Source organism: Nannobrachium achirus, assembly GCF_963921795.1.
Source record: "Nannobrachium achirus genome assembly, chromosome: 8".
Lineage (NCBI taxonomy): Eukaryota > Metazoa > Chordata > Actinopteri > Myctophiformes > Myctophidae > Nannobrachium > Nannobrachium achirus.
The window spans coordinates 13,076,053-13,089,665 of NC_137817.1; positions in this window are offsets into that span (position 1 = coordinate 13,076,053).

Sequence of the window (13,613 nt, forward strand, 5' to 3'; positions counted from 1 at the left end):
CAGTCCCTTCACCAGCTTTTTTCATCCTTCCTCCTCTCTCTCTCCTCCTCCTCCCTCCAGCCAGCCAGACCACGGCCATTTTAAGTTCTGTAAAGGTGGAAAAACAGACAGACGGATGGACAGACAGACGGGCGGGCGGGCGGGCGGGCTGGACAAACCCATAACACAACGCGAGCTGTCAGTGAGACACTGACAGCCGCCAACCCATATTAAGCCGCCTGTCCACAGGGGAACCTCTCTTCTGCGTTGCTGGCTTCTTTTCCCCCTCCTTATTTCCAGCCAAAAAGGACACTCTGTTGCGTGTTTATGCCAGGCAGCCTCCGAGAACACTGTGTGTTTTTATGGCTCAGGCCGCTTGAGCGCTAGAAACTAAAATTGTTTTAGACTTTTTTTTAAACAAAATAACGCTTCCTTCCAGCATGGTAAACAATAGTCATATTAGCATCATTGGAAGTCAGGGCTGGCAGTTTGTCAGACAACACGACACAAACAAACCAGAGAAGCATCCACCAAGCTCCTGCTAAATTTTCCACAACATGTCACGATTGTCATGTTAATATTAGAACAGGGGTTCTCAAACCTTTTTAGGCTGTGACCCCCAAAATAAATATATATGAACTGGGGACCCCTACCCTGACAAGCACTTGGAATTGTAGGTATTGCATTTAATGTGACTCGGTTCCACAGATAAATATTGTGAAAATAGCAGATCTACATGCTCACAACGCCTCGCAGTGCGAGGCATTGTGAGCATGTAGATCTGCTATTTTCACAATATTTGCCTCTTGCTTACTTAAAGGGGTATTTCACTTTCAAAAAAACTTTTGGTAATTTTATCATCTAATCAGGCTTTTATGAACACCCTGAACAGTTTTTAATTAGCTTGATTGAATATTTAGATATTTGATGTAAATGTTACCAGGCCCTCCAGGCCCAGGGCCTCTCCCCACACACACCCATTGTAACTTAAAACTTCATTTTAACCATGATAGATTCATTAAAAACACACATTATTTTTTCTGGTGACTCATACTACCCTCCTAATATGTGAGATAACATTTTTCATTTATTTTTAATAATTATTTTTTTGTATTTCATTTTTTCAATTTTTCCAAATAATTATTAAAAATAAATGAAAAAAGTTATCGAAAAAACACGGTCTGCTCACGTATTAGGAAGGTAAAATGAGTCTCCAGAAAAAATAATGTGTGTTTTTAATGAATCTATCATGGTTAAAATGGAGTTTGAAGTTACAATGGGTGTGTATGTGGAGAGAAGCCCTACCACTGCTCCCTGTTGAAAGTGGAATATCCCTTTAATATTTGACAGTTTGGCCAGTTTGGTATTTATAAATGTACCATTGAGTGAGACATTTTTTTTACATTAAGCTAATCATCTGGGGACCCCACAAAATAATTTGTGGACCCCACTTGGGGTCCCGATCCCAAGTTTGAGAACCACTGTATTAAAAGTTGTATCTGGAATGCATTGGCGGTGTTACTGTTTGTCACTGATATGGTTTGAATCAATCAATCAATTAACCAATAAATCAATCAGCAATGAAGCATTGTAGTCCCTCTCATTGTCTGTCTCTCCATCAGCCTTTCTCTCTCAAGTGTGGGTGTTAGTTTTTGCCCCCCGGTTGTCACCACCATGGCAGCGCAATAGGTGGGCGGAGGGCTACTAATCTGACACAGCTGGATGCCGCCATAGCCACTGTGTGTGTGTGTGTGTGTGTGTGTGTGTGTGTGTGTGTGTGTGTGTGTGTGTGTGTGTGTGTGTGTGTGTGTGTGTGTGTGTGTGTGTGTGTGTGTGTGTGTGTGTGTGTGTGTGTGTGTGTGTGTGTGTGTGTGTCCGTGTGAGGGAGATGCTTCAGTTCAAAGTGAGGACATTGTGTCCTATGGCACTGAGCATTAAGGTTAGCATGGTAGTGAATTCAGGAGTGCGTGTGCATGTGTGTGTGTGTTAATTGGTGTGAAGTGGGGGGTCCATGATTGGAGGCTTTGGGAAAACAAACTCCCCCCTATAGTAACAGATCGGTGAAGGTGAAAGAGGAGGTGCTCCCTCAGAAGAACCCATTCCACTGTGGCCTGCCCTGCAGCAACGAGGCCACTTCAGATTCCTCCCTTAACATGTCAGTGACAGGGAGGGCAGCACAATGGAGTCCCCAGTACCCTCACCCCTCTTCCCCACAATGACACGTTCATGCCAGTTTAGGGCACAGATGCTCAAACCTTTTCCATGTCAAGGACCCCCAATTTGATATGTATTTGGCCCCAGACCCCTGTCAGAAGATTGTGTGCTAAGGACCCGCAGAAAAGATGTATGTCAAAAAATATTTTTAAAACTAGAAGCCGTTCCCTTACGAGCACAGGTCTCCGCCAGGTCAGGTAGGTTATTGTGTCCTCCTAGTGCCGCTATAATAGGCCAATGTGGAAAGGGCGCCATGTCTTCTTCTGTCCCGAATCGGACACTGCATGCATGATTTGAGGCATTTCTTTCCACAAAGTTGTTTTGCAAAAGTCGTGGCCTGCTGGTAGCACTATAACAGGCCAATGTGAACAGGGTGGCATTTGTTCCTTGACCTAGGAGTCCCAGTGGGAATGTGCTTGCACAATTTTACCAAAATTGCACACCGTGTTCATGATTTGAGGCATTTTGTTCAAAATGGACCAATCCTGCAAACTTTGGAAGCCAATCTTTGCCAATCAGGATGGATTATGATAAATTGGACAGATTCATGTTGATCACATGACTTTAGAGATACTGCCTACCGATTTGCGTGATTTCGAAAAATGGGACGCTAGAACAGGCCCATGTGAAAAATGTGGGGCAGAGGTTCTGAATTGGCATCCAGGGAGTGTGTGCACAGATTGGCAGCGACCGGGCCAACAGTGCTGGAGATTAGCCTGGTAACAAACTAATTAGGGTCCTGCTTAACCATCCCTATCAGACTCACGTCACCGCTACTCACCAGTTAAGAGTGGGGTGGCTCAGAGTAGATGACAGAGTACAGCAACTACACCACTAAGATACCCATGTACCTGGCAAAATACTTTATAAAGGTTAAGGATGTCCATAATTACAACACCAGAGGCAGCGCCACAGATCACGTTCAACCCAGAGTCACCTCAAAGAAAGGGTCAAACTCGTTCTTCTGCTATACAACCAAAATGTGGAACGCCTTACCGAAGGCCTTAAAGGAGTGTGGATCACTAGCATCCTTTAAAATCGCCCCGGAAAAACCACTTATAGGCAGCAGCCATTCGCAACTGGTAAAAACAAACATAGCCCAGCCCTACCCTCCCCTGACCCCTCTTTGTATTTACCTACTGTATGATGTTTTTATTATTTTATTTTTAAATTGTTTTCCCCTTTTTTTCCTGACTATATCTACTGCATAGTACTGTGTTCTATCCGTCTGTCATTCAATGTTATATGAGATACTTAAATGGTTTCTTATGGAAATAAGCTTAGTCTTTTCTAGGATCTCTTTTTAGTAGACCTTGCACCAGTAAACTGTACTTTTTCCTAAGCAAACTTCTTCTAATAAAGTCTTCAATCAATCAATCAAACAGACAGAAGGACGGACGGACGGACGGACGGACGGACGGACGGACGGACGGACGGACAGGGGGCAAAACATAATCTCTGCCATGGCTTTCAGCCTGGCGGAGACAAAAAGGATGTTATTAAAAAGAAAAAATCAAAAAAAAATCACACCTAGTGTGAAGTGAGTGGTGCTAATTATGAGATCATTTCATTAAGCGGCACTCAAAGATGTAGGAGCTCAGCTCCTTTCAGGAGCAACGCTCAAAAAAGATTTTTTCTTTTCTTCAAAAATAGTATAGGCTCACAACACGCCACAACACGTCGCGGCTCTGTGTGACATGTCATCTTGGTTGAGAAGATAAACACACATAGGTCGACGGTCGTTCACACATGGCAGTACATGTGCTGTGCATAGCTGACAGGTGTTTTGGTAGTGACAATCTGGATAGATGGATGGATGAATCTGCACTGACCCAGTTATAATGTATGAGCTATAAATAGATTAAATATATTTAGATATAAGTATCATGTATCTATCACCAGTAATATGGGCATACATCTATCGGTGGATAAGGGATATGGTGTGAGGCTGATATTCAATATGTATGCAGTTACAGCCAGCTACACAGTCTGAATATTCATAAACATGTACAGTCAATCCACAGTGATACTGTACAATCCATTGATGGTGAAGCATTTACATCAGTTTGACTAAACAGGCCTCAAATTATGACCCACAGAACGCATAGTGGCTTGGTTATGTAGGATAGTGGTTCTCAAAGTGTGGTCCCTATAGTTAGGAACCAAATGGACCCATACCAGTCTATAACTCTCAGATTTAATGGGTGTCTAAATCTCATCTCAGAGCACAGTGCACACATTATCATGCCAATGAGCTGCATTTAATCTCAGTTTGATGTAGGATATCCACTGCATTTTACTGGGTCATTGGCTGAAAGAGGGAAGACAGAGATTTTATGCATGTTAGATTTTGGAGCGAGTCGTTTGCATTAAAGGCCTACAAAAGTCTGATGCTTTAGTTAGGGCAACATATCTTTTTAACTTGTGGGACAGAGGGCTTTCGGACTCCTGTATTGGGGTGCTGCGGAATATTATTATTGTCATAATTATTTTTAACAAAAATCTTCTCTTCTGGTCGTCCTTGGCACACAACAAGCTAAATACATATCAATTTGGGGGTCCTATAGACAACTGCCTTTCACTTTCAAATAAAATAAACATTAAAGAAATATATACAAAATAAATGAAAACAGTAATGGAAAAATCATGGCCCCCTCATGTATTATGTATCCTTATCTAGAAATATCTACCAAGTGGTTTGGTTTGGTTTGGTGTAGCTTTGTGGCAATACTTCCATATTGCCACTTGACAAAGCGCTAAACCAGACTGACACTCATTTGTATTCTTTTCTGTTTTTTGAGCGGTGGTTACACCGTCTCCTATACGTGGCCGTGTGTGTATGCGTGTGTGTGTGTGTGTGTGTGTGCGTGTGTCCGTGTCTGTATGTAGCCTGCAGAGCCTGCAGTACCTTTTCTGGCCACACATGTTAAGGGAGGGGCGCTGTTGTTCAGGCCAGAGACACACACACACACACACACACACACACACACACACACACACACACACACACACACACCGACCACCGCTCAGTTCACACGGGTGTGATTTTTTCTCTTATTCTTGGATTAGCAAGTCTATTGACTATATTGTTTTTCAGTTTTGTCAAATCAAATGTATATTTGATTGTATTTTATTTATATGGGGTAGGCATTATAAGCATAAGCTTCTGCCTATACCTTTTCAGACCATGCAGTGTATACTGATATTGAATGTATTGTTGCCAAATGGGACCGAAATAAAACTTTCTAAAGTCTAAACTATTAGAAGGACATTCTAATGTGTGAGGGGGCCGTGATGCAGTACCATACATTTGCACACTTACACCCATTCATACATTCGGCTGAACAAGCTGGTGAGGAAGGCTGGTAGAGAGGGTTGCAGTGGGGAGGATGAGAACCCCTCCCAGCCCTATGATGAGCTAGATGGGAAGAGGAGCGCCTTCAGTCACAGACTCATCGTCCCTTGGCACGAGACCAGGGGTTCTCAAACCTTTTTAGGCCGTGACCCCCAAAATAAACATATTTGAACTGGGGACCCCCACCCTGACAAGCACTTGGAATTGTGCTTACATTACATTTAATGTGACTCGGTTCCACAGATAAATATTGTGAAAATAGCCGAACTACATGGTCACAACGCCTCGCAGCGCCTCGCACTGCGAGGCGTTGTGAGCATGTAGATCGTCTATTTTCACAATGTTCGCCTCTTGCTTACTTAATATTTAACACTTTGGCCGGTTTATTATTAAAACGGTCTTGAAAGTCCTTAAACACTTTATAAATGTGCAGATACCCTGTATACACTTATACTGTATGTTCGTTTGTTTACCGTTGAGTGAGAAAAATAATTACATTAAGCCCCACAAAATAATTTGGGGACCCCACTTGGTGTCCCGACCCAAGTTTGAGAACCACTGCACTAGACTGAGAAACACATTTGTGCCAGTAACTATTATCTTCAGCGATTCTCAAACTTTTTTTCATTTCAAGAACCACAATTTTTATTTCTCTCTTTTTCTTTTTGCTCTTACTCACTCAGAAGGATGTGATATAGCGGTTGCACAGCTATTGAACACTTTTGGGACCTTTGTTGACATCTTCCTTCAGCTGTAAAACCTAATTCATATATACTTTGTCTAGCAGACAAAGATAATATATATATAAATATTTTCACCTGCGAAAACTAATTGGAATGGCCGCCACAATAGGCCTATGAGTGGCTTGGACAAAATATTGTATTTGTGATGACTTAGTATTTGTGAATAGATATTTGCATGATGATGGCTGTTTATGATGATGAGGAGGTAGATGACGATGTAATTGTTTGTTTGTTTGATTGATCGATTGATTCATTCATTGTAAATTAGAATTCTGTATGGTACTGTACGTGCATTTTTGCACAGGGATGTGGATGCATTTTGAGTATTTGTATTACTGTTCTACTTCGAACGCAATAAGCGTAAGCACATTTAGTGTGCACGCTGGATTCTTGGGATATCATGGTCTTTCCCTCATTGCTACAGATACCATTCCTTGCACTAATATTACACAAGAAATGATTTAACCCATTTAGGCCTGAACACGGTATGGTCAATTACGCAATATTTTATGCTTTAAATATTAAAGAAATAGCAGATATACAAGCTCACAGTGCGGCACTCGGTGCCACGCTGCAAGCTTGTAGATCTGCTATTTTTGAAAAATCTTGAAAATTCTTGCAAATCTTTGAATATTTTGACCCGAAGTGTCTTCTAAATCCTTCTAAATTTTTTTTGTTTCTGTCAGTGGTTCTCAAAATGTTTCATGCCAAGGACCCCCAAAACTACATGTATTTGACCACGGACCCCCATCTCAAAATATGTTGTTCCAGGCCCCCCCCCCCCCCCCATCTCAAAATATTGTATCAGGGACCCCCCAGAAGCAAATATTTGAGTTACAAATGTTCGCTTTCAAAAAGATATATTCAAAGACTTGCCCAAATAAAGAATATATATACGTATATATCACGGTTTTTCAAAAATAGCAGATCTACGAGCTCGCAGCGCGGCACTCGGTGCCGCGCTATGAGCTTGTATATCTTCTATTTTTCAATAGCTAAAGCAGTCAATAATTCTAGGCCTAGGGAATTGGAATTCTCGGCCACAACACACCAGTGCACCATACCATAGTCCCACCTCTTATATTGTCCCCAATCCCCATCTATATGTCCGTCTGTGTGACCAGCTGTTCACACAGCCAGCTAATGAACTCCAAGTGTCCCGTTCCCGTTGGCACCGTGGTGTGAGTGTCCCCGTAGTTCTGGTCAAAGGTCCATTCTGCCTTGTCAAGACTTACACTCTTGGCTTGTTTCCAATGGGGTCAGGGAAGCCTAGATTATCACACTGATGGGGGGGGGGGAAGATAGAGATAAGCAGAGAGAGACAGATATGAATGGACAGATTAACACAGACAGGCAGACAAACAGAGAGACGGAATGAGAGGAGTGAGCAGATAGATGTACAGACAGAGAAAAAGACAGACAGACAGGCAGAGTGAAAGATGCCCAACGAAACAGTAAGACAAGCAGAGGGACACACTGACTCAGACAAATGAGTGAGATGAGTGAGAGACAAACGATTTGAAAAGGCACACTTTCAAAGTCATGTTGCATCTGCACTGGCACTGTCAAATGCGTGTGCACTGTGCACACACAAATGGACCACGATACATTAAAGAGGCACTGTTAAATACAGGGGTGTGCGCGCGTACACACACACACACACACACACACACACACACACACACACACACACACACACACACACACACACACACACACACACACTCTCTTACAGTCATTCTGGGGTGGGGTTCCCAACAGGTGGGGTTTGCAACCTGTACACCTGTGATAGCTGATAAGATTAGAAGGTGCGTGTGTGTGTGTGTGTGTGTGTGTGTGTGTGTGTGTGTGTGTGTGTGTGTGTGTGTGTGTGTGTGTGTGTGTGTGTGTGTGTGTGTGTGTGTGTGTGTGTGTGTGTGTGTGTGTGTGTGTGTGTGTGTGTGTGTGTGTGTGTGTGTGTGTGTGCAGTTGAGCATGAGTTAGTTTGTATTCTCCGTCTCCCTGAATGTGCGGTTGCTCATTTGTTTGTGAGGGCGTGAACATTTCTGTGGATTGTTTGTGTGGATGTGTATTTGCAGAAGCGGTCATGGAAAACGGATTCAGACCTTTTATTCAAATGAATATCCGTTATGGTGTTTGTGTTTCTCCAGTTTTCTTTTTTATTGTGCGTATGCATTTACATCTCCTGTTCACGGACAAATTAAATAAAAACAAACATTAAGTGTGCACACGTGAGATGCCGTGGGCTCGGTTGGGCTCGGCGAGCCCAGACTTATTTAGCTGCACACACAAGCGCCTCACATTTAGAGGGGCACCACTTATAAAATCCATATCACACCACTGCACACGCACGCACGCACGCACGCACGCACGCACGCACACACACACACACACACACACAAAACAGAGCTAAGACTAAGAGCTAACACATTTTTGCCTACGGATGGTCTTAAGAGACATGTAAATTGATTTAAGAGCAACTCGCAGTTGAATATATATTTTTCTCTTGTCTTTATCTATGTTGTATGCATGTGTCTGTAAGTTTACACATCTAAAGGTGATTCTGTGTGTGGTGGATCTTAAAGGATAACACAGGAGAAAATAACTTGCATTGTTTCTTGTATGTATTAATCTCTCATCACCATACTTTTATCTTCTTAATAGGAGGAGACAAACTTGATGATGGAGGCAAAACTGCCTCGGTGTCCCTGGGGCCATTTTACACATCATACAAGAGTTGTTTCTTTGCCCATGAATATATTAAGACAGATTAAGGTTACACAAAACAAATATTTCAGTAAGTCTACTATTAAACAATCAGAGATTTTCTTTACGCTAAACAAAGATACATTATTTGATTCGCAGCAAATATTTGCTGCAAATAATCAGAGTCAGGAGGATATTTGCTGAGCTATCCTTGCCATAAGGAAATTGTTAAAACGATAGCAGATAATTTAAGACAGATCCATAGCAGTTTTAGAGCAGTGTTTCTCAACCTTTTTTCTGCATGGGTACACTTTTCATGTCCCAAGAATCCATGAGAAAGTTTCAAATGTGTACGTTTCTTCGCAAAGTAAAGCCCTGCTTCATCATACAAGGCTGTCGCACAACAGTAGTGAAAACAGCAGATCTACAAGCACACAGCGCCTCGCACCGCGAGGCGTTGTGTGCTTGTAGATCGGCTGTTTTCACTAGTTTAAATCATTTTTAAAATGATGAATACAATACTGGCTTTCAAGCAGTTTCAAGGGGCACACTTGACCCTTCTCAGGGGCACACCAAAGGTCCCCAGGCACAGTGGTTGAGAAACACTGTGTTAGAGGTTTGAACTGTATACTTTAGGGATATTGGTTGTTTATGGTAATGAATCTAGGCACATATTTATTTCCTTCATAATGGACTTTGAAATAGACCTCTTCCTTTATTTGAAGTCTATTTATCTAATAAACTTTATTTATAGAGCACTTATTGAAACAAAGTTGCAAAGTGTTTTACATAAAAAGATTTACATCAAACAGAACGCCGAACAAAAATATGACAATTCTTGATTCTTGATGACAATGTGCGCAAAAGGTGCCTTTATTGTGTAATAAAAGATATATATGATATTAGTTTGGCTGATCTACATAGTTCCTTAATTGACCTTTTTGATATCAGTAACAGCAATTATGCAGCCACATTTTCAAATAATTTCAAGAATATCTATAAGCTGTGAGTTTGCAGAGAAAATCTTTAAATAGAGCTTACATGGCATCTTATTGTTTTCCTGTTCATTGTATAATTAGTTAAATATTTTCACAATGTAATGTATTATTAGACAATATAAATAAAAACTAAGATAAAATACTTTATCAATTACATTTATTTGCTAATAAGCTAAATGTTCTCAAATAGAAACAGTTTTTCAAATTGATTAGAATTGATTTGGGATTTTATTTTGTTCTTACAAAATATCGTTCAAAACAACAAGATCTGACAGACCTACAAAATCCAACAATTTCAATCTATGACAGAGCTGTCGATACAAGTAGGCTACTGTACATGTGTGACATAAAAGAAGACACCGATTTAGCAAGCCTGATCTCCTCAGGAAGGTAGTTCCAGAGTGGAGGAGCCCTGACAGCAAAAGCAGCCATTATCTTCAGCCTGGACTCATGGGAACACCCAGCATATCTCTACATTATTACACAGTATAATACCACCAGCAACACTGGATCGGAGATGGAGAGACAGAATCACATACAGAAGTTATTCTTGGTACCTGGTCAGTGCACACACACGATCTTCTCTCCCCACCTTGCAACCCTTTTTCGTGCAGCATCCAAACAGATTTCTTCATACTGTTTTCCCCTGGCTTTAGCAGCACAAGGCACACAAGCAGTTACATCAGATCCTGGTAAAAGAGAGACTTTCATTGTAGGAATCCAAATCCTGTCTTATAAAAGCGCTCATATTAAACCTTCTGACAAGATGTCTCTATGTGTGTGTGTGTGTGTGTGTGTGCTTGCGTGAGCGTGCGTGCGTGCGTGTGCACGTGTGTGTGTGTGCACGTGCAAGCAGGCTTGTGCATGCAAGAACGTGCATCTGTCCATAATGTGTGTGTATCTGTCTGTGTGTCAGCAGCATGTCTCAGTGTCTGTGATTTACAAGGCAGTGGACAGTGGTAGTTGTCATGTCAATTCTAGCAGTGTTGTCTTAAGGTCTAGCCACTGCACAGCACGCACACACGCACGCACGCACGCACGCACGCACGCACGCACACACACACACACACACACACACACGTTTCTATTCCCTGTGACTCAACACATGCACTCCAGATGTCAGGGGAACATTCCAGAAAGCCTCATCTCACCCATGGACACCGTGACCCTTCTCGCACCATCCTGACAATGACACCGTCTGGGTCCAATGGTGGGCCACGCCACGGCCACCCAATTACTGGCCATAAAAATTAAGGGCACTCTGAAGAATCTTAAATCTACCGCGCCATTCTCAACCACGTCGAACTCCACCGCAAACCGGGCCTATACTTGAAACAACAAAATTGTGGTCCCCGTCGTTTTGTTTCTTTTTACAACCAAAGAAATGTCGACCATTACCTGCCATGCATGGCTTTCTTAATGCGTGTCTGCGAGGAAAGGTTGGCTCCATCTGAATATTGTGGAGACTTCGCTCGTTGGCCGCCAATTTCATACATGTCTCACTTATTAGGGCAATGCCATAACGCTACAGCTGAACGTCTACGGCTACAATTGTAAATTGTACGTGGTCCAGTTCAAATAGTCGCTGGATGTGCACAATGTGGCTCCTACCAGTGCAAACACATACTCAGGAAGCCCTTCTTTTTTGCCTGTCTAACATCAGCACACTGCTGGTGCACATGCCCAGCCACTGTATTTTCTTTCCCAGCTTGAGCTGGACTTAGAAGTTGAAGACAGGAACCCTGGTTTAAGAAAGACGACTGTGAGCTTGTATTTCTTGGTCAGAAGATGTTTTCCTGGGCGATTGATTGGGAGACTATACATTTCCTGGCTGTACGGGCCATCGTATGACAGCGTTAGTGTATATCCAAGCCTATGCGGTTAAATAATCCTGTGATAATAGTTTGCATGACGATTTTGTATTTGTTCTGTCATTTCTCTTTCCAGGCTAGATAGCATCTGACTTCTGAGGAAGATTGTCAGATGAGAAGATCAGGTTCTCTGGCACATCGTTTATTTGCAATAGAACCGCAACATTTACATGCTGTATCTCTCAGATGGCATTATCCCATTCATCACTCAAGTCATAATTGCCCCAGGGTTTTTTTCCATTTAAAGCTTTGATATACGTCTGTGTCTCAACAATGAATATTTGCAGTACGACAGGTCTGACTCCCTTCAGCTGGGGTCTCCTCAGCAGCCACTATGTTCAAGATTTGTAACCCTTTATGATGAAAGCTCCTTGAAAGGATCTGATGAGTGCTAAATTGATTATTATAAATATGTTGATACGTAACTGTGACTTGAATTCTAACAGATCTTATTATTTTTTTTGCTGTCGGGCAGAAACCTCCATATGTTAACTTTTTGTCTTTTTTTTTTTGTTGTAGCCTAAATGAATGCCATAGTTAATCATACTACACCATCACACAAACGTATCAAAAGTAGCAGATCTACAAGCTCGAAACGTGACGCGAAGAAATGCATTTTGAGCTTGTCGATCTGCTACTTTTGCTATTTGGGAATTTGAATGGTGAAAGGTTTTGGTCATGATAGGTTTCCACCTGACACGACAGAGATGATATACAGCCACACTGGCTTGGGGACTTATTCATTCAGGCTACTTAAACCAGGGGTTTTCAAAGTGGGTGACGGGGCACCCTGGGGTGCCGCGACGGCAGTCCAGGGGTGCCGTGAGATAATTTGATAATATTTGGAATTTATTTGTACACTTGAAAAAATATTTAGTATCATTTTAAACTTGAAGTACACAGTTATTTTTGGTAAGTTCTAAACAAAATGGCTATTATCTCAACATTTTCCTCACAACATAATCACTCAAATATCATTACTGTCAGGCAGAAACAGCCGTTCTACAAGCACACAACGCCTCGCATCGCGAGGCGTTGTGTGCTTGTAGATCTGCTGTTTTCACCAGTTTAGTACATTTTATAGATGATAAATACCAAACGAACGGTTTCGGACATACAAGGTTTCCACCCGACAGCGACGATATGCTATAAATATAAGGTGCTGGGAGTGAAAATTATAAAGTGCCTCGGATTAAAAAAATATTTATGGGGTGCCCTGCAGAGACAGAAAAGTTTGGGAACCCCTGACTTAAACACCAGACATAGCAAATGCTACTGACAGCAACGATAGCAATTCTCAGTGATATTAATTCAGAGTGATTTGAGGGAACACTGCACTGTAGTATGTTACCACCACTCTGTCCAACAATGTAAGCTTCCTCCTGAGTCAGTGCTACTGTTTCGATCAATTCCCTTCTCTCTGTCCCTCTCGCCCTCCCATTCTCCTGGTTAAATGTAATCAGTTACCTCCTCTGTGTTCCTCTCTCAGGCCGTAGCTTTTTTATCTTAGGCCTCTTTGCCAACACCCACAGCCCACAGAGCAAAGTCCAGGGTCCTTATCTCTACCTCTGCTGGCTAGAGGCACTGTCTGTCTGTCTGTCTGTCTGTCTGTCTGTCTGCCTGTCTGTCTGTCTGACTGAGCGAGAGTCTGACAAACGGACTGTCTAAAACTCAGTCGTTCTCAAACTCTTTCATTTCAAGGACCTCCCAGTTTTGTATGCATTAGGCCACGGACACCCATAGAGTT